General features: G+C 42.4%; 1 protein-coding gene across 6 annotated transcripts in view; it reads right to left on the reverse strand.

Moving 5' to 3' along the window:
* SHISAL1 (shisa like 1) overlaps positions 1–20,338 on the reverse strand; it is a 69,740-nt gene extending 49,402 nt beyond the window's left edge. For 2 of the 6 annotated variants that reach the window (XM_079303838.1, XM_079303834.1), the window contains exon 1: positions 19,704–19,811. The gene's annotated coding sequence lies outside the window, so the exon portion shown is untranslated. Of the gene's footprint in view, positions 1–19,251; positions 19,444–19,510; positions 19,530–19,703; positions 19,812–20,128 lie in introns of those variants that run through there. The other 4 variants (XM_079303837.1, XM_079303833.1, XM_079303835.1 and 1 more) reach the window with 4 other exon arrangements.
* Positions 20,339–23,013: the final 2,675 nt, after the last annotated feature.

The following is a 23,013-nucleotide window of genomic DNA, read 5'->3' on the forward strand; positions in this document are numbered from 1 at the left end:
AGAAATGTGGGAGAAACCCAATAATCTTTGATAAGGAAAGTAAGCTTGGATCATAATCCTTATTTCAAAGAAGCACTTAGAAAATGCAGTACTGAAACACCAAAAAAATTGAAGAAGGAAGGAAATATTTTACATTAGACTAATATTTACTCATATGTTGAAAACACTGTTTTCTTTGAGAAGGCACATCACACTGGGTCAGAAACCTTATCAGCTAGAAACACCATCCAGTGAGTAAGAAATTCAATTAAAGGAAGGCCTTGTTCTTTATCTGATGTATTTCTAGCTAAGAAATCTCACATGATGCTCCTCTGTCATACCTTTTTTCCCCCAGCTGCTGACTTTACCTCAATTATGTACTGCAAATGCCAAACCAAAGGGCAAACCTGCAATTTCATAATTTTGGGAAGCTCTAAGCATAGCAGCTTCTGAAGGCCATTTTGAACAATGAATTTCCAAAGCAAGTCATGCAATTAATCATCTTCCTTGTATTAAAAGATAATGAACAGTAATTGGGAAGGCTGTTCTAAATTATAGAAATCTCTCGGTCTAAGAAGAAAACTCACCTTGAAACACAGCACTGATTACAAAAGAATTCGACAAAAAATCACATTTAGGGAAACACTTTTCAGTTGATCAGGCCTTTAGCTTGAAACTGGAACAGTGTGGGCACCAAATTCCACCTCAGCCCTCCCATCAGTGTTCACAACCAGGCTTGGCACCTGCACTGTGCCTGACTTCCAAACTCTCCTGGTCAAAAAGGGGCTCTTCAAATGAAGAGGGCTGTAAAATGTTCTCAGAGAGGAGAGCAGGATTCATGTGGAGATGTGGTGACCTTCCTCAGGGAAGTCAAGAGGTGGCAACCTGAGCTGAAACATGATAGCCTGCTAAGAGTCCCTGCTGCATATGAAAGAGTGAGTCTGATTCTCTGCCATGAAAACACCTGGAATCTTCAAACAGGTGAAGCAAGCCATCAGGAAATCTAGAGGGCATTGTTTCTTAAAGCAAGCAGAAAGGAAAACTGGCTAGGAATGAAGACAAGTAAGGTAATTAAAGATGACTTGGTGCTGCTGGGCAGGGCTGGCACAGCAGTGGGATGGGGTGGGCAAGGTCCCACCAGGACAGAGCCAGGCCAGTGACCCAAACTGACCAAAGGGATGTTCCAGACCACCTGACATTGGTTCACACAAAACCTAAGAAAAGAAGAAGGAAGGGAGAGCATTGATTATTTATGTTTGCCTTCCAGAGCAACACTGGAACCCTGCTTCCCTTGCATGTTGCTTGCTGGTGGGAAGTAGAGAATAAAACCTTTGGGCTTTTTCCTTTGCTTGGGCACATCCAATCTTAGCTTTTGTATAATAAACTGCTTTACCTCATATCCTCCCTCCCTGATTTCCATCACATTTTCTCTACCCTGTCCAGCAGAGCCAATGTCAGCCCAGGTTCCAGGACAGACCTGCCACTGGCTGAGGTCTTGCCCAGAACTGAGGTGGTGATGCCTAGGGCATAATGGATTTAAGAACTAATAAAAAGTTCTTGCACAGCTGTAAATGGGTACAGAGAACAGTGGGGTGAGATGTGATGAACTGCCCTTTACCTCCATTCCCACCTCCCTGTGCTGCTGGGAGGGCAGGAGGGAGAACATTGGGATTAATCCTGGGAAGGAGGGAGAGGTGGGGGGCAGGTGTTTCCAATATTGATTCTACTTCTCATTATCCTGTTCTTTGTTCATAAACTCAACCCATTTCCCCAAGTCGAGTCTGGTTTTCCAGTGACAGTGATGGGGAGGGATCTCTCCTCGGAGCAATTTCTCTCCTCTGTCCAGCTAAGAGAGGCAGTGATAGAGAGGCTTTGATGGGTGCCTGGCATACAGACAGGTAAAACTGACAACACAACATCACTGACAGCAATACATTGACTTTTGAAGGTATCTGACTGGCTGCTAAACGCCTGAAATACAAAACAAAGAGATGCACTTAAGAAGCGAGCTGTGGGGATATCAGCTCAATGAACTAGAAAGAAGCAGTTTCAATTGAAGCATCTCAATTTCAACTGTGCAAGGCACTCAGTTCAGGTAATGTCCATGTGAAGGACAAACAGAGTATCTGCAACCAAAAAGCAATTTTAAAAATTCAGGGCAGTCCTATCAGTCTGACCACCCACAGATATCTTCAAATTTTCCGTGGGAGTGATCAGCATGTTTTAAAAAGCAAATATTGCTATTAAAAAGGGAGATCTCCCACAAGAAGGAGAGGTTTCAGAGTGCATCAATGCTTGAAAGTGCTGCCAGCTAACCTGAGTAAAGTTTTTATTTTTGTTGTTTGCCTTAGAGGTGGAAGGGAACAGGAGCCAACTGAGTTCAGCCTTCCTCCAAACAGGAGCACATCAGTGACTCTGAGGCTGCTCACACAGAGCAAACACAGAACCACCAGGAACACTTCATTGGAAACTTCCATTTTGGTCCCACAACCAGGGAAAAGCACCCAGATTATCCAGCTTCTCTCCAGTCAGGAAAGCAGTTGCATTATACTTCAATTTGCCTTTGTATTTGGAGCATGAAAAACATTCTGGAGAGGTTTGTTGTGCCCAAAGGGGAAGAAATAATCACAAGCATTAAGTATTTATATTGCACCATATATATATTAATGCCGCCTATTTTTACCACTAAAAGCCAGACCAAAGCTTTTTTGCTTTTAATAAAATTTGTTATTGAAAATAAAAGCTCTTTGTACATTCTGTATAATTCATATTGTTCTATCATGCAAACATATGGCTCAGATTGCTCATTCGTATGAAGATAAATATGTTTATTCTCCCACTGACTCAGTGCTATGAGAAACTTAATTCACTCAAAAGTTACCCATAATATAACTCAAAAAATGGGTATTTAAATCCTTCAGAGCCTTCTTACTGGGAAAAGGTAATCCAATAATATAGAGCTGCTTTTCATCAGGAAAATCAGCAGTTTTACAACAAAATGACTACTGATGCAAACATTAGTATTTTCTTCACTGTTATGATTCAGTTTGAATGTATGCATATAGGTATTTTCCATATATTTAAGCCCAGTCTGTAAACAGCTCTCAACAACCTGGAGTGGTACTTTATTATTCATCTCTGCACTGGCTAAAAATTCTACCCAGTTACTCAGCACTCCAAAAACAAACAATAATTTGGGTCTAAAGTGTGCTAATCAGTGCAACAGATTTCTCTCATAGCCACCAGAGTGCTGACATGCCACTGAGGCACAGCCTCTTCCCCTGTGCAAACACAGCTCTGGCCCTGGATTGCAATCCTTGAGCAAAAGCAGAATACCCTCTGTCTCTCTGCAGAGAATGCAAAAATTCAAAGATACTCCCTCTCTTAATGGACTTGAACCTCTTTGATGCCTCACTCTTCTAAGGTGAAGCTTTTTAAAGAGAAAAAATTACTCTGTCAATAGTTACAAGCAGTATGACTTGTGCCCAAACACAAGTTTTACTTCGGGAGTAGAAGTGATGTGAAAGTGATTTCCTTTGTTATTTGAAAGATTTCTAAAGCATTTCCAGATTATGTTCAGGCATTCATCTTAAGCAACAAGAAATATTCTTGGATATTCTTTTTTCCTTGGAAATATTTCTGAAGGGTTTTTAAAACTGACAGGTAAATTCAGAGTGCCTTAACAAAAGGACTCCCTGTGTACAGCATCTTGACTTTCATCCTTTGGATTCTGCAAAGCTATCACTGTTAGTCCTTTTGGTCAGCCCAGAACAATTCAATTTGTCCAATACAATTTCTGTATTGGACAAAGGCAGAATACTTCATGGAAGCAACACCTGGGAACAGAAACTGATCCCAAAGATTTTTGAACCATTCCCTGAATGGGTTTAACTGAATTACAGAAAACTTGCCTCTGAAAGTTTCTTCCTCTACTATGCTTCACACTAAAATGGAAATGACATTTTAGATTTTCCTGCTTTAACTGTCCTCAGTTGTTTGTACAAAAATGATTGAAAAGGATGTGATAAATGTGGCATGATGAATAGGATTTGTGATACATATCACATGACACACAACGTCATATCATAAGACATTATCACAAAAATCATACATTGTATAATAATTCATTCCAAATACAGTATGTGATAAATTTACAAAATACAGTATAACATATACAACATATGTGATAAACATGAAACTTTATTATTAATGGCATATATATATTTGATATATGGTATATATATATATGAGATATGATATAAAAGGTGGGGTTTTTTTGTGAGATCCTCATAAGAACAGACTAAGCTCACCCATTTTCTGGATTTTTTTTTTTTTTTGTGTATCTTAAAAAAGAAGGGGTAGGTTTAGAAAAAAAAAAAAAAGAAAAAAAAAAGAAAAAAAAAAAGAAAAAAGATGAGTCATACATTGTGCAGTCCTAAACCCTGAACAATGAGGAAAGCAACGATTTTCATTACCTACTTAATGTTCAGTGATAACTTTAAATATCTATAAATTCTCTACTTAATAGCTGGATTTTCTGCAACCTGCCTGGATTAAGCTACATTGTCTCAAGGCATTAAATGTGACAAATCTCATTTTCAAGCCTACTACAATATGTTTTAAAAGCTATTCCAAGAGCTCTTTTCCTGCCTTTCAGTAAAAATCACCCATTAACTATGCTGAATCATGGTACACTATATAAATGGATGCAAGACTCTAATAAAAGATAGGATATTAATAAAAATGAAGAGTGGGAAGATGGATCAACAACTGAGAAAGGCTCTTAGCAACGATAAGGGTGCAGGAATGAAAAGGATGCTGCACAGAGGAAGCTAATTTATGCAAAACACAGGCTGGAGTACAATTGAACAAGTATCTGCCTTTGAGTAATAAAAGAACATTTCTTTCACGTGTTTAGGAAAATATACTTAGTTAAAAAACATCAGCACTTACTGCTGGTAACTGGACTACCAGGTGTGGGGCAGGTATTTTTGTACACTGTCAGGGTAAAGAGGAGTCTTCAGTCCTAAGTGCACTTTGAAATTAAAACCTGTCATGCAGAATGAAAATTCAGAGCCTGTTCCAATTATTTGGAGGCTCAATGTAGCTAAGGAAGAACTTAACTGAAAGCACGAGCAAGGATGGTATTTTTTAATTCCACAGTAATCATCATATAATACTTCATGATTGAGAAAAGTTTTAAGTCACTTTACAAATGGCTCAGAAAGAATTCCTTGAGCACTTGGAACAGAGTCAGTTTTGCTGCCCAGAATCTCAGATCCAACTGATGTCTGCTTTGTTTTAGCCCGTATCTGTTCAATTTGTACTACACAAGAGGCACCTTTGTGTGATTTTTACCAATATATCCCCTCTCCCCAGTCTCCCACCTCCAGAGAATCCAAAGGTTAAACAACCATGACCAACTAACAGCAACAAGTTACAGATTTTAAGAAACAAACTATTCATGTATTTAATGAATTACTAGTTAAACAATGCTCACATACCTGTGAAGAGCCTTATTTTAAATGTCAGCCTTGCTACTGTTAGGCAGCAGTGAACACACAAGGCTTGAGTTTTTTACCACTACAGCTGTGTTGCCTCATTTTCTTTCCTTGTCCAAGATCAAATTCATCAAAAGGATGGGCTGAGCATCTATCTAATAATTGACACTAATAAGAGAAGGACGGTGGGAACAAGAGTTCTGGATAAGCTCACCTGGAGCAGGAGCTGAAGGACTGACCACGTGTGGTCACTCTTGTTTCCCATCTCTGGACACAGCCCTGGGAAGGGCCCAGCTCTGGGGGGACAGACTGCTCTGCCCTGTGCTTCACTTCCAAAATCATCACAGAATGGTATCCTAGGAAGGGAAACAAAGCTGACCAAGCCACACCAAAATTACACAAGGAGAAGGAATCTGCTGCCCACTCAGTGCCTCTGGGAGAGGAGAGTTAAGGGTCCCTAAGCAGAACTCCCCAGGCAGATATCCAGACATTCCTGGGACTCACCTGTCCTTAGAAACCTCCTGCAGCACACAGAGCTGTATCTATGCCCAGCTCAGTGGAGAGGGGCTTTCACATCCAAATCAATATTAACATCTCCATCTGGAAGACAAAGAACTGACTCCACTGGGTGGAGAGAACTCCACTGTGCATTAATATATAAAGTCCTGTGAGACAGAGCCTTAGGACACCTTAATTCTGGCTTTTAGTCCAATGTGACAGAGGGTCAACTATGGGTTGGCCTCATCATTAGAGATAAATAAGGAATACTGCACTGACAAAAGCCAGGGAAATACAGGAAGACCACTGGAAGATGCAGCCTTGAACTCTCTTGAGGAAATTAGGATAAACCAAGTGAAGAAAATCCAACTATACACAGTGGACAGCAACTATGCAAACTGCAAAGAACCCAGACTGGTACAAGCAAAAGAAACCTGGTGCTGAATGTTGCCTGTGGACCTCTGGCAACCTGAGAGCACAGTGACTTCCTGCCATGGGAAGGACAGATGCAGGGACTACAAGAGGATTACTGCACTTAATAAGAGCACATAAGAACCACAGCTTGCATAACATTGCTGAGAAGCATGTCTGTAGGAGAATTAATTCAGAAGTATTCTGCTGCAGAGTTATGTAGAAGGCTTTAGGAGAAGATAAGCAAGACTATCAGCCTGAAATTAAACAGGCTGCTTATTACATTTGTGTTTGGGATGCCCAAGTCAGCATAGTTAGCCAAATCACGACCTCCAAACTCAAAGAAAAAGCACTTCACAGAAAGAAGTTAAACTGAGGTTCAAGAGCACTTTGCTTTTGCCATGGCAGAATACAGAATAAAATGCTTCAGTAAATGAACTGAGAAAGGTGTAGCACATAATGGAGAAGGAATTACCCATCACTGAGATTACCTGCTTGCTCACTAGCCAGGCCATTCCTGCATGTATCAAATAGCTAACCCAAGGTGGAAGGACAACATTAACATAACAGAACAGATCTCAGAAATTCAAGCACTCAGCAGTCTGTGCCTAAAGACACTGAGTTTCTTTTTGGTAATACAGCTGTTGGAATAACCTGTACAAACAGAGAGTGAATGGTCCTATACATGCACAAAAGGAGGCAGAACTTAGATACTGACTGAAATAAATCAATCAAATATGTAAAAATAGAATGGGGGGGGGGGGGGAACCTGGAGAGATAAAAGACTCCATGTATTCCCTGTATCTTAAGGTAGCACAAGGTTATGTGTAAAGCTGTTGGAAACTCAGAATAACTTTATGGTATCCATTAAGGAAATGTATTCTGTAGATTACTTTTCCAACAAAGAAGACAACAGCAAAGCATGGATTTTTTGATGATAAAGGTTAATTCTAGTAAAGTTTATGTCTTAACCTCAAAGAAATAGCATGACTAAACATGAGTCTAAACAGGTCTAGAAAGAACTAGACTTCACAGAATAAATAAAAAAAGGAGGTAAATTACCTAAAAAAAAAAGTTAATACAGCATTTGCAAATGGAAGCACCTCAAACTGTTCAGGTGACCACAAAAATGCCACAACAAAGTTGGTTTTTTTGCAAAAACAACTCCATTTTCTTCAATATCTGATCTGAGTTGCTATTGTGCTGTTTATAATGCTCAGTGAATGTTCTGTCTCAAGCTGAACTCACATGAGCACCACCTAGACAGCAGTCCTCATGAGTACTTGGGCTAAGCACACTCTGACTCCACAGCAAACCAAATTCTTTTGCAACACCAGGAACTGAAACTTGCTTTCCCGAAGAGGTGCTGGTTACCTGTCCCCTAGCCAAGGTAAGGACATTGAGAGGGAAAATCCCTCAGCATCTGATGGTTTACTGAAAACATGGCAATTTTCCACATGGACAAAGTTATGGGATTATAGGGAGATTTGACAACCGCAAATGCTTTTCTTATTTGGTGAGGAGAAATTGTAAGAATCATGAGGAACCCAACTACTGCATCCCTGAGAACACACAGTTTTAAAGCAGTCTGAATGAACAATGGGAATCTGATCACGTTGAAGGTCCCTTCTCTCATCACCACTCTCAGCCCAATTCCTACTGCTGACCAAAACACTCCACAGGGAGCAAAAACCAAGAGCCTTCTGTCACTGAAAGGTTAAATCTGTACAAGAAACACAGCACAACACCATAGTGGAAAAGAGTTTTAGTGCTGGCACCTGAGAAAAGCCAAACATTGATGGTCAGAGTGCATGTAGGGTATCAATATCTCTGCTGTCAGTGGATCATGTACCACAGCTGTCATCCTGCCATCAAGATGCTGTTCCTAAATGAAGGAATTTCCAGTGAAGACCAACCTCTATCTCTTTTTCTTTGGTGATTCCAGGTCTCTGTCTCTTTTCCTGCCCAACTGCTGCCCTTGAGGCTAAAAACTAGTAAATCAGAGCTTCCACATTCCCACTGTTACCCTGTTAAGCTTTGCCCATTCAGTCCTTCAAAGACTGTGCCAGAAGGCAAAGAACTGCACAGGCTTAACAGAATTTCTTGACCACATTTATTTCAGAGAATTTAGGAGTTCTAATTCCTCAAAATTACAAGTCCTGAGATGCACTTTCCCTTACACTCAGCTGACTCCCTCCTCAAAGCATCCACAGCTTGGAGAACGCTTGCCTTCACTCAGAAATCATTCTAGCAGGATCCATCACTCACTGTGGAACTGGGGGATAAAGTGGTGAATGAAATTCATGCTGGTAAATGCAAAATAATTCAGGGAGGAAATCCCTTTCCCTCAGCACTGGGCAGGATACTGCATCTTAGAGAGATAGGAAAGCTATAATGAAATTACACACATCAATTCTATGCAGATAGTGATTTAGTACCCAGTAGCAGATAGAATTTCAGAAGCTGATGAGAAAAAAAAAAGGGGGGGGGAGGGGGGATGGAAAGAAAAGCTCATTATACCATGGTATGATTTTTCTACCTCTCTAGAGCTAGAAAGGGATCAGGAATGACAAGGATAGAAAGAGCTGTAAAATGTTTTCTGTATGAAAAGCATTTGAACAGATGAAAATGTGGAAGATTCATTTGGGAAGGAATTCAATAAAAGTCTACAAAAATTTACAAGCAGCATTGACAACCTGAATAGACAGCAATCCTGCATGACTTCCCATAATGCAAGGATTATCAGATAGCACTCTGAAAAACAACAAAAGGATGTGGTTTTCCCACACAGCATGCAGTTTAAATGTTCTCTTTATGACAGAAGCTTGCTTATCTTTCAAGAACAATTAGGCAAATTCTATGGACAAAATCTCCCACCAAGGGCTATTAAACACAAAACTGTGACTCTGCTGTCAGACAGAATGTACCTGTGAGGCAGCCAGCCAGAAGCTGAGAGGGTGTATCTGGAGAAACACAATTTCCCTATATTTAGATGATAAAATACCTAGCCCAGGCAATAGTAACAAGCTAGAAGGATGCTAAATCTGACCAAGCATCCACTCTTACACCCTTCTATGTCACGTGCCCAATCCAAGAGTCACACCAGTCATTAAATTGTTTCTAGGAAAGCAGCAATTCCGTTTTGCTGTCACAATGTCTTTTTATAAAGAACCTAATATTGTATAGATACTGCATCCTGCTGATTACTTGTGTTTAATAGCTTACTTTCTGTTGTATTGTGCTTTATATGGGGCAAAACAATGAAGGGTTTGTGATCTGGTGACCTTCAGCTTGGACCAAAAGCTTCCACATCATACCACTAAAAAAGCCAGACCAATAGAGAATTTATTTTTTAAATTTTAAGTGGTACTTTACTACTTCTGTCTTAAAGCAACAGGTTCTTCAAACATTATTTCATCCTTCTAATATGCCAGAACTGCTCATATCATTACATTTGCAGAAGCCATTCACTCTTGTGACAGAACAAACTTCAGGTTTGGGAGCTGGTTTATGTATTCTAAGGCATTGGCCTTGCTGGAAATTCTGGATCCCATTCACAGGGGAAGGAAGGCCAGAGAATCTGCCATCCCAATCATCATCCATTGTCATTTGTTACCTCAAAATTCAGGCTCTGAGTTTTTGAATTCTTGCTTGGTCACTGTGTTTGTTTTTGGTGTATCAGTACATTTGTTAGCAGTAGAACACACAGCTCACTTTACTGCATCTGCTTTGCTACTCATAGCCAGAAAACTCAATTTTGGTTAAATCCTTCTTCCTGCTCCCCCAAATAAATAAACCCATCATTCTGATGGATTGCACTTGGCTTGGATACAGAAACAACATGTGAGATAATTACACCTTACAACCCAAGAGGTATTTATCACAAAGTACTCTTTGCACTTACTGAAAGGGGATTAAAAAAATTGTGATACTATCATAAGAGCCATTATGGGATTAAGAATTGAAGATACCAAATTCCTTGAGGACCATGGCTTAGCTTTGTTTTCAAGGAAAGGACATAGGTAATCCACTCCCTTCAACAAAACTTTGGGGATTTTTTAGTGGTTTCCTAAACTCTTCAAACTCTAAGTCTCTGGCTGTACAATCATGGAAAATGCTCTTCTGCAAGAGGATAGGATTTCTGAGGGCTTGCAATGATGATGGCTCTGGAAACAAACTGATCATATCTGTGCTCAGCATCTCAATTCACAGGAAAAAACATGTTCTTGTGGAGGGCCACTCTGTGCCAGAGACAAATTCTCCATAAGGGCTGTGCAACTGACAGCTTTTTTTTGTTGTTCTGGCAGCTGAACTGGAAGAAAATTAGAAAAGAAATTAATGTTTAAATGGGCTAAACATTTGTTTGGTTTTGATGTTTGAAACTAAAACACCAGAACATTTACTTCATACCAGGCATGAAGGAAAAGGAAAGGAAAAAGCAAAGGAAAGAGGAATTCAGGCTCATGAAAATTATTTTCCAAGTTCTAATCAGTACTGCCTGAAACAAAATCACTGCTACCAGAACAACACAGAACAGGGAAGACAGAGCAAATTCAGAAACTAAAGAGAAATCTGAGCTTTGATCACGGTGAGTGATCACACTACAGCTTCATTTACATTATTTATTTCATAAAGGGTTTTAAACTATTTGTTGTAATATGCAGGAGGCAGCAAAAACAATGCTTGCTTTCTGTGCCTAATTATCAAAAAGGACAGTAGCATAAACACATCCTGCTTAAGAAAAGTGTTGACTTCCTTGAGAATGTTGCTCCTCTTTCATCTTTCCTTGAAAAGCAGCTGGCACAAGAGCTGTGAGTGAGGCTTTTCTATGACACAGGCACAGTACAGGGCGCTCCTGAAAATCATAATGGCAACTCTGGCTTCAGGCTTTAAGGTTGTAATTAGCATTGGTTTAAGACCACTGGATTAGACTTCTGTGATCAAAAGAGAAAAATAATGCCTTAAATGTTTCAAAGAAGCCTTGTGAACATGTTTATTCTGCATTTCATTTCCATCATTGCAGTGAATTGGGAGCAATGTTACTTATGTTCAACACAAAGGAATAAACTGTATTCTTAACAGTTCTCAGTCACTTGAACTCTTGTTCATGCTACTGAAAATTTCCCACTGCAGTCCAAACTCAGAAGGTTCAGGAGAAAGCTAGGTAGAGTTAGGGAACAGTAATAAAAGGTTAAAAACTGAACCAAAATTTGCCATAAGCATTAACCTTCTTGCAGCTCTCATCACAGAGAGAGCAGACCAATAGAGAAGCACAAAACAAAGACATACAATGCAAATTAATTTTAAGGAGAGCTATGCAAGCATGTATATCCATATTTACTTCTCTCTTGTCCAACAGATTCTAGGGAAAAAAAAAAGCAGCAAACTTCAGATTCTGCCCTTAGGGCTTTAATGATGGATAGAACTTTCCCTGCTATTAACATGTTCCTATGAGCAAGAAAAGGCTGCATAACAAAGACTGAATTAATGGACTGTGTGAGACAAAATTGTGGAAATCTAATCACAGAAACAGGGAGGGGATGGGGCTGGCAGGGACCTCTGGAGATCCTCCAACCCAACCCTGCTCCAGGGTCCCCTGGAGCAAGCTGCACAGGACTGCATCCAGGTGGGTTTGGAGTCTCCCCAGGAAAGGAGACTGCACAGCCTCTCTGTGAAGCCAGCCCAGTGCTCTCACACAGCCCTGAGCTCCTGACTTGCACTTCACCCACTCCTTGGCAGAGCTCAGCACATTCCAGCTGCTCTCTCATAAACAGCAGCTCCACCAGCCTGCCTTGCTGCCCTGGCTTTCCTGGAAGGAATGGAGCCATCCATCACTCTATTCCCACCATGTCTGTGTGGCTGCAGTGAGATCATGGCCCCAGTGATAAAGAGCAGAAAGGCTAAAGTAGTACCACTGCTGCCAATTCCCTCCCTCACTAATTTCTCATTGTTATATTTAGTTTACTGCCCAGGAGTGCATCCCAATTCCAGCAGAGGGGACTCAGCAGGGTTTACTTTCACAATAGCAGCCCTCAGGCACATGGGGCTTGACCTTGCCTCCATTCAAATAAACAGCAGTTTACCCATGGACCTGCAAAACTCGAATACCTGTCCTGAAAATAGTTCTTTCATATTGAAGACATGTTAGAGCCCTGCTCACTAACTCTTCACTTGTGCCCTTCTACTCTAAAATAAAGGCAAACTGTTGCAAGACAAACTTGTAATTTATCAATATAGTTCTCCTAAACTATAGGAGGCTCCTTAAAAGCAATTATCACCAGCAATGTACAATATGAGCTGGTTTCTTATCTAAAATTTGTTTCTGAGGTAAGCCCTCTGGGGTTTGAAGGAGCTGCCTTTGATTGACCCTGCCTGGGAGATGAACAGCAGAGAGGAAGAAGGGAAATGGGAATCAGAGTGACAGGGATCTTTGGAGCAGAGGTGAGCACAGTGATTTGTGCACCCTGCTGCTCTTCCAGCAGTGGAACTGCTTGTCAAAAGCCACAGGGTGGAAGCAGAACAGCACCAAGCCCTTTGCACTGGCCAGCTGCCTGAAGGGGCTGTGGGACAGGAATGGCTCAGTACCACTGCCCTGGCCCATGTCCCTGCACAGCAGCAACCCCTCTGCCACCCCCTTCCATGATTTCTCACAAGAAATCACAGACAGAGCTGCAACACAAAAGAATAATTACCAAATATTCAACGTGTGAGTGTACAGAATCTCCTGGCAGAGCTGGCTCCAGTGATTGTTCACTTCCTGGCTGGAGTCCAGCTTTCTAAATCCCTGCCAATAGTATTTCTAAAAATGAATCCCCAGCAATATCTTAATAAAAAAAAATGTTGCCACATCACAACACTTTACAGAAGAATCACAATTAATTACTCTTAAAACTCCACACTATTAAAAAGGCTAATGAACATCATACTGAACTTGGCTCTAAAAAACTATTTCAGTACTGAGAGCAGCCACTCACTGATTTCTGCCATGACTTTTGCATCCCAGCCTTATCTATCAGTGATACTGCCTGTCTCCTAAGAAGCCAGATACCAAACCAGTGTTTTATTCAGATCAGGGCTCCTTCACCACTAATCTAGAAGGGGAATTTAAGTGACAACTGGAATGTTAGAAGAATCAATGTCTAGTATTCACAAGAAACTAGAAATGAAACCCATCATGTAAAGACATTGTTCAGTTTCCATTCATTTCCATCCACATACACTTGACAGCTCCCTGCTTTGGGATAAAAAGTTCTTCAGGACTACGAAATTTTGGGCTACAGCTTTCAAGTAAATAATTCAAGCAGTCTTGTGTTCAAGCTCTGCATTTTGGGATATCTGTACCTTAGAAATAGAAATGTTTTATATCTTGATAACAGGAAGCTTGGTCTATTATCTTGACAGTTTTCTGTCCTATTCTATGCAATGGTCATACTGAAAAAAACCCAAAAAAAACAACACATGAACAAAAAACCCAAACCTTGGATTTTAATGCTATGGGAACACATTTGACATTCAAGATAAAGTGTCTGAAATGGATGCAATTTCCTTGGAAAAGTTTATCTCTCTAGACTTTTGTCTATATTTTCAAATGTTAAAATAGTAATTACATGAAAAGTGACAATAGGGGAAAGCTTGTATGCTACATGCTTTACAAGACAAAGCTTTTTAAATTTTTAATAAGTATACAAAGTATTGGGCAGGGGAGTAAGTAAAGAAGAATTTAACAAATGTTGATGCTGTTAAGACAGCATAGGGGAAAAAAATGCATGTTCCCAAATGACCATCACAAAAACAAACCCTTCCAAGATGGGAGATAACCAGAGAAAATCAAACTCTCACTACCACAAGCTGAAAATGGTGTGAAAAAGCAGTCCTGAGGCTCTCCTGCATGGGAATGCAACACAAATGGCAAAAACATTAATCTGTGTTTTCTCACCACTTCCTTGCACCCTGACAGCTGTATTTGGATAGAACAGTGCCCTTCTAGTGGCAAAATTAATGGAATACATGGATTTGGGAAAGGAAGAAAGAGCAGATATCCGAGTTACATCTGGAAGCCCTTGCCTCCAACAACAGGCTTTAGGTGATTAATCTGAACCCCTGTTAAAGAAGGAGCCTGTAACTGGAAAGGATTCACTATTGTGAAACAGCAACACAGAAATGTCAGTAAAATTAGGGCTGGAACAGTTCCACCTTATAAAAAATAACATCCAAATAAAGAAGAAAAAAGTTTTAGTCAGGAACCAGTCTGGCTGGAGTATGACAGAGCAGCAGAATTGCATTCCAAAGTTTTCCTTGGTAACTTCCAGGAGACTCCCACATCAGTGTGGGAGAGGGCATTTTGCCTCTTCAGGTAAATAGAAATCCCACTGCCTTTTCTGCTTGAGGTAGCAAATCCTTTGTGCAACAGCTGCTGTATCACACCTCACTGCTCCACTCCTGACAGGACCTAAGGGGCTCAAATGGCACCCATTAGAACAAATAAGGTTTTATCAGTGACATGCTGAAGCCTCAGTCGTTTCTCTGGGCAGAAGGAGAGTGGATAATCCTTGCCAGTGCTGCCAGGAATGCCCAGAGATTTGCTGCTTGGTCTGCAGACCTGTTACTGCTAAGAGCTCTGAAGTGAAGCTCAGAACAATGCTTCATGTTCTGTGTTATGCGAGTCTGGTTCTTTATTAGGAAGTTTCCTTCTACTGAAGTGTGTTTAGGAATACATCTTGTTCCTATGGAAATCAGTGAGAATTCTGCCCCTGCCTCCAAATAGAGCAGGAACAGACTCCCTGTCTGCAACATCAGACATCTTGGCATAAAGTGAGAAAATTGGGAGGGCCTGCTAAGCTTCACTGGTGTGGCAAGGTCAGCCCACAGGAGAAGCAGGAGGGCTGCAGCACATTCAGGGAAGAGCCTCTCCCTGCCTTATCCTCAGAGAAAATCTCAAATCCACTCCTTGGCTCCTTCCCCCTGCCAGCCCATCCTGGCAGCTGAAGGGGAAAGGCAGAACAGCAGCAGCATCTCATGGCTGAGGTGCTGCTGAGCCCCATCACTCCCCTAAGCAACACAGGTATGGGAGGAACTTGAATTTCATACTAACTTGAGCTGACAACCCTGTTTTAAAAGGGAAAAACATACCCAGGTCCAAAATTTTCAAAATGACTTGGGAGTTTGAGCATGTGAATTTCCATGTGTGTAATCAGAGAGGAGGGAGAGGAATCCCTCCAGAATGTACCTTTTAAAACACAGATTTCTTTGGGTTGTTTCAAACGTGGGCCTTAAAAGCCTGAATACTTCTGAAATTATTATACATGATGCATTAAAAATATAGGGAGTAAGTGAAAGGTCAGAAAGGAGCTTTTCTGCACCTTCATGTTTAAGAAGGTTCATTTTTTAAAAGAGTAAAATGACAGAAACAGGAGAGTTTTACATTACCACTGGTATCTAAAATTATAGTCTTTGTTTTATCTTAAGTTTGGCCACTAAATTCTGATAAAAAGCAGAAGTAAGTCTACCATATACTAGATATAATTTTAAAAGTTTTTCAACTACAAACCTTTCATACAAAACAACCCTGCCTCAATCTGAAAGACTGGTTTATCAGAAGTATTGATTATTAGGGTGATTTTGAAATGAAGACCAAACTAAAAACCCTATAGCTAAATCAAGTACACCACCATTTGAAGGATAAACACTTTACAGTAGCTCATGAAGAAAATAATTGAGCTCCCAACTGGAATAATGTAAACATCTCTCATACCTTCCTAACACCATTACTCACTCCTTTTGAATAAGGTTGTGCATTTTATAAGCTCAAAAAGTACCTGGAAACTCACCTGCCCAACCCTCTCTAAAACCACAGGAAAAAAAAAAAAAAAAAAAAAAAGAAAACTCACTTTGGACACTTAGTGCTGGTGTCTTCCCTTCACAAACCCTTTGCTGCCAATATGCCTATTTGAAATTAATAATTATTTTTCCATCAAGAAAATCAGTACATTCAACCTGACAGCAAACAGGGAAAGCAGTGATGAGCCATTCTTCATTTTCAAGTCCTTGGAGTAGAGATCTGTGAACTTTATATTTGAAGGAAACAGATTTCAGAGAAATTCAGCAAAATGAATGTTAGAGAACTAGCACTGTAATTAATTTCTCCACAACATCTTCACTCTGATCTCCAACAATCTCACTGGTGTACAGATGCCAGTGACCAAGGACTGAGACAGAAAAGTGTTGGCTACTATTTGTTATTGTGCTGCACCAATATTTCAATACTTCCCCAGAGATCTCTCTAGGCACAACAGCAAATAAAATATATGCACAATATATGCACAGAGCAAAACCCTACACTCCAAACAAGCAACACTGAATGATGATGATTAATGGGGGTAGAGAAAAGGTAGAACAGAGGGGTAAAGTGACTTGACCAGAAGAGATCAGTTACACAGGGAGGAGCTCAACCACCTCTTCTGTATACTGGTCCACTATCTTATTCATCCCAGGTGTGGGACTTCTAACACCAGAGAAACAAAGAATGTTAAGTCTATTTTCATAGGACAGTAAAGTTTGAGCAATTTGAGGTATCTTGAATATGAACACCATTAGAAGCATTTTTGTTTGTAAAAACCACTGTACATGATATCCAAGTTACTTTGGTATAATGTTGAGTAAAACACAATGCAAACCAATATCATTATCCATATTTATAGACTTAGCCTTCATGCCTATATACTTTTTTTATCAGTCTCAAGAAATAAAACTAAGAACTTTTTCCCTCCCTCGTAGCACCTAGGGTCTGAAAAATGAACTGGAGTATCTGTTGCTCTTATTACCACCAGTAATAAAAGGCTGAGTCTTACAGAGGATGTTAAGCACAGAGTAAAACCTGTCTCACTTTCTCTCTACTTGTGTTGACTGTGCAGCACTAAGTAGTAAAAATTCAATTATCCAGCACAGAAATTTAAGTCAATGACATCCAAAGGAGACAAGATGACAACTAAGATTTCTGTTCTTTCTTTCTATTCATGGGATTGTCATAAAGTTACTTCACTGGTAACTAGGGGCTGGTGATGGTCTTCAGCTCACAAGAAATATTTTTGGACAGGTATCTCACTACTGAGTTGCTAAAAAAACAGAATAGAAAAGTCAAGGTCATAGGCCTTAGGGGTATTTTACTAAAACACCTTCAGGATGCTCCAGTAAAAGCTGAGTGCGATTTGCCTACTCTAATGCATTTGGAATGAGGTAGATGTTTTAGCACTTTGCTGGACTGAGCTGGGGATAGACTCTTTTTCACAACATGACAGAGACAGTTATTTTATAACTGTTTATTCACTCGGAAGGAGTGTTTCAAGAAAGAAGAAAGAATCTATGCTTCACACAGAAGTTCCCCTATTATTATAACTTCCTACTCCTGTAATCTGAAACAGTCACAACCGAACACCTCGGGCAGTATTTCAGAACTGAATACTCTAAAACATTCCTTACACATCCCCAATGCTTCTCAACATAAAACTATACATTAAACTGTCTCTTGCAAAACTATGAACATTTGCAGGAGAGTTTCAGATGTTTAACCTAACATATAGTTAAGTTAAAAGTGGGTGTTTGCCCATTCTCTCTAAAAAAGGGACTTTCAAGTTCCTCTCAGGTTGCAATACTAAGGCAAATGATCAAGACTGTCATTCAGTTTCACAGCATTTTCTTTCCTTACTCTTGCACCTTCTTACTCTTTGTAACAGTGGTATTCCTACAAATTCCAGAATGCTAAAGACTTGGTTTTGCCTGATTATGATGAGGTTAACCCAGGAAAGCAGTTAAAATGGCACTAGAACCACTGTTTTCACCTGGATGGTAACAGTTCACATCTTTTGAAGACCAGCAGCACCAGGCTATGTTAAATACAGACTAGAGTTAAAAGGAGGGTTTTTACCTCGACCATTACAGAAAAGGATTGTATAATATATGTTCACTCCTTGCAATAGAGGACAACACACTCATATACTCAGTCTTAACACTACTCCATCTTAGATAAAGTGTTTTGGTTGATTAGCTCAGAGCACAGGTGCAAGTGAGCGACATTTCCTTTTGTTGAACAGAGTGGGGTGGGAAGAAGTTAAAGAGACCTGTCAAGGTCACACCACAGCAGGATGACAAAGTTACAGAGCAAGTCACCACTGATTCGCAGCTCAGCTGTTGCAGAGACTGCAACACGGAGCTCCTCAAAGGGTTCTGTGCTGCCAAATGACACACGATAAGCAAAAAAATAAGTAACATCACAGCTTTTAGCACTGACACGCCTCAGGAGTACTTTGAACACGAGGCAAGTCAGACCACATCTTAGTTTGAGCTTCATAGCTAAACGAGGTAATGCAGAAGAACAAGTACTCAGAAACCTTGTATAACTCTCACGCTCGCTTAATCACATCCACGTATCGTTAATTAAGTCTGGGGAAATCGCTGAGCATTGGAGGAAAAGCAAAGAGGGGCCACAGGACCACTCAGGGTTTATTTGCTTCTTTCTGTCCCCGGTGACAAAACACGAATACGAAAAGACAGAAAATCAGGGAAACAGATAACCCCGAAGTCTCCGAGGGGTCCCGTCGTCATGGAAACAAGTCGCCGCTAATGAGCTTTCCACGGCACGAGTGATTAATACCCGAGCCCTGCGAATAAATATTGATGCCCGAGGAGGCTCGGGGCGAGCGGCAGCGCAGCGCGCACGGTGCGCACAAAGTTTCCCGAGCGCTGCTGCCACCGCGCTGCGCGGGGGAGCGACGGCGGGCTGCAAACAGCACAGCCCGAACCGAACCGAGCCGAACCGAGCCAGGACAGTCCTCTGCCCCGCTCCGACACACAGACACGCCGCCCTCACCTTGCGCCAAGTCGCTGCCCGCGCACCGCCACTTTTCCCGAGAGTTGCGCGAAGCAGAGCGCGGCTCCGCAGCGCTGGCACCTCCGAGCCCGGGGAGCGGAGCGCGGTGATCAGCCAGCGAGCGGGTGGACAAGGCAGCGATGCACAGAAGCTGCTCCCACCTCCTCGCCGGCTCCCCATCCCCTCCTGTCCCCGCCCGCTTCCCCACCTTCCCTCTCCGTGCCCCCGCCCCCGCTCCAAGCAGCTGCTCCAGCCCCACCTGGCCGGCTCTCCAGGTGCCTCCCCGCTCCCACCCGCGTCCCTTCCTGCAGCTGGAACTCCGGGCCGCCCGCTCCGCCGCTGGCTCCGCACGGAAACTTCCCCGGCCCACCGCACTCCTGTCCTGCTCGCCTCGGCCGGAGCCCCGGCAGCCCGCAGGGGACAGGCAGAGCCGCCCGCAGGTGCCCACTCACCTCAGGAAAGCCCGGCGCTGCCCTCCGGGGATGGGGGTGGCCGCGGCAGCGGCGGCATCAGCGATGGGGGTGAAACCTGGCGCTCGCCCTGCCCTGCTCCCCGGAGAGAGACGCGCCTCCCGGGCCGCCGCCCGCCCTCCTGAGCTGGGGAAGGACGGAGCAGGAGGGAGGGGGCGCTGGCAGGGCGGTGCACAGGGATCGGCTTCCCCTCTGTCACCAGCAAGCGGGCAGCTGGGCCAGCAGGCGACACCCAGGGCTCCCCGCTGCGACCCGGGCCCGCTCCCCTCTTCCTCCTCTTCTTCTTCGTCCCCCTTCCCGCACGCTGCCCTCCCCTCCCAGTCATTACGAGGGCACCGCGGATTAAGTGCGCGTTCGATTTTAAGAGCATTATATTAATAAAGAGCGATTCGGCGATTTTAAATTACTTTGCGAGCATCCATCCGAGCAGCCTGTTAAGAAGCAATCCCCTGCGGGCGCGGTTTAATCGGAGGGATCAGAGCGCGGCCGCCGCGTCCTCCGGTGCCTCCGGCGGGGTGTGCCCGGGGACCGCGGCTGGACGTCCACCTGCCCCGGGGTTCCTCAGGATAATTCCGTACGGGAAAGCCCTGCCCGGCCGGGAAGGCGATGCGCACACAGCTGCCAGCGGAGGGAGCACCGACAGAGCCCAGGAGTTTGTCCCGCGTCTCACTGGAGACTAACCCAGCCCGGGCTAGGTAGGGGCTGGGACGCTGCGGGAAGCGCACGCCTTTAGGACAGTGGGAATGCGGTTTTTGTACGGCGGGCACACGGGCAGGCAGCGCGGTGTGAGCGCTCCTGGCTGCCCGGAGCGATTCCCCAGCTCACCTGCGCGCCCGGCGGCCCCTCGCGGCTCCGAGACAAAGAATGAAGCACCTCCGGGATGGGAAGAGGAAAATAGGCACTGATCTGAGGGCTCAGCTCTCAAAAAGCGGCTAAAGCTGCCCTTTCCTCCCCTCCTTCCTTTTGCATCCTCCAGAGCCGCAGCCCAGCAGGTGGTTGTGACCTCAGAGAAGTTCGAAGCTAATCTAAGCAGTGTCTATAAATGACCTTTCTCATGGATTCACATTGTGAGGAAAAAATGATTTTTCATTTACATTTTAATGCATAAATCATGCAAAGTAGGGAGCTCCAGACACTGTTGCAAGAGTGATGACTCATGGCCACCACATGTACATTATTTATTGTCTGAGGATGGGACCGTGTTTAAATTAGGCTGCTTGATAACCTAATCTGGATGTTCTGAACTGCTTCCCTATAATTATGTTCTGGAGAAAGTAAAGCATCATTTCTTTACCCTAGTCTCAGTGCCTGACACATTTTAATTCAGAATCTTGTGTGGAACTACACGTTTTGAATTTCTTAGCAGGTGGAGTGCTCTTTCTGCACAGGAACTGCACATGGAAAGGAGTGATCACAGATGTACTTCTCAGATCAGGCAGCAATGTAAACTATGGCTTTCTGCACATTAGCAGATATAAACTGTAAGTTCAACGATTTCAAAGACAAATGAAGATACCCTGTCAGCCTTGCCAGTTTCTCATATTGGGATGTCTCATTACATGGCTGTGTTAAACTAGGCTTCTCCATCCTATTGGGACTAATTCTGTTCCAGACACCAAAAAAAACCCACTCCTTATGGCTAGGTAGGCTGCTGTTATTTTTTAATTTTTGTAATATAAAATAATTACAGAGCAAAGGAATGGTGGGCGACCAGTTCATCTGTTTGTTTCCTTCTAACAGTCCTTACAATTGCAGATTCCTCCATTTTACTAAACCTTGAGAGTACAAGGGCAATAAGCTGTTCTGTTCCCTGTTCTTCATTTGTTTTTTTCTTTTTCTATTCAAGCAGATGGTATCAAGGAAGTTCTTCCCACACATACACAAAGATTCAAAGCCATTCCTGGGAGGAACTCAGGCTTCAGTTACCCCTTTTGTTCTGTGCTTCTCTTTCTGTGAGAGTGACAGACTCTCACCTCACCCATTTCATTGTCGTGAGTGACCAAAGGAAAAGCTATGGCCAGCGTCTCCTCTAAATATGACACAAATAATTCTGTGGTACTCATGCCTGTTTTGTGAGGAGATGACATTTTCCAATGGATAAATGTGTGAGGGGAAAGGTCAGGATGAAGGGTGTTTATTTTTGCTGGGTATTTTGGAAGAAATAGAGAAATACTGGACTTTTAATGGTTTGAGCTGTCATTTGGCTTTTGGTCAGATCCCAAACCCACAGGGTTGAAATGCAGCAAACAGTAATAGGGAAATGCAAATTAAGACAAGAAATTAAAATTATATCCCGATCAATGATTCTGTCATCTCATGCTAGTGCCTGATGCAGCAACCAAATGCTTGTGTCCCAACAGCCTCATCATCATCTGCTTGATGTTGTGTGGCTCTTTTGGCAGCAAATATAAAATAAAACCAATCTTATAGTTCAGCCAGTTGGTGGATATATTTTTAAAAATATCTACAAGCCTTTCTGCTCTAGCACTCCTATCTCATGAAATAAAAGCTCTTTGGAATCATGACTTCTGCCATGGTGAAAACTTCAAGCACCTGTCCTGGTGTGGAGGGTGACACCAAACAAAAGATGAGTGATTTAACTATCATTCTTGCCCAAACCAGTGCTGGAATTGGAATTCAATGCCACTGAGTGTGGCAGTGTTCCCAATCAAGCCTATCCTGCTTCAAGGTTTCAAAGTTAAAGCTCTATATAAAAATATAAAAGATAAGGTTAGATTCCAAGAAGTGATCATTTGCTTAATGTAGTATAAAGAAATCTTAAATGGGAATGTCATTTGGGCCTTGGGATGATACCACAGTAAATAGTAAAATAATGAATAATGCCATAAAGCTGCTATTCAAAGAATCTTTTTTTTCCTCTCTTCTGAAGTTAGAGAAAGGCACTATTTTAAAGTTCACACCATCTGAGCAGTTAATTTGCTATTTTAGCCCTTGCAGGCCAGCTCTGCTGGCTCACATAAACTAACCTTGTTCCCAGGGAACATCCCACAGACTGCAGCAAGGACCAGTTCACACCCCAGGCTGTACAGTACAGATCATGTGCTGAAACAGCTGTGCCAGAGGCCAAATGCTGCCATGATCTGCAGGCATGAGTTATACAGGAAGATAAGCATGTGTCTCAGCCTTTGTGGGTCTGACCCCAAATTTCTCAGGTACTCATCACTAAAGATGAAAAGCCAAAAGGCTTATTGCTCCATCCTGGGAACTCCATGCACTTTCATCCTCTTTATGAGGGTGAAAAACTTCATGTTCAACACAAAGTTTTTCCTTG

This window comes from Erithacus rubecula (assembly GCF_903797595.1).
Source record: "Erithacus rubecula genome assembly, chromosome: 4".
NCBI lineage: Eukaryota > Metazoa > Chordata > Aves > Passeriformes > Muscicapidae > Erithacus > Erithacus rubecula.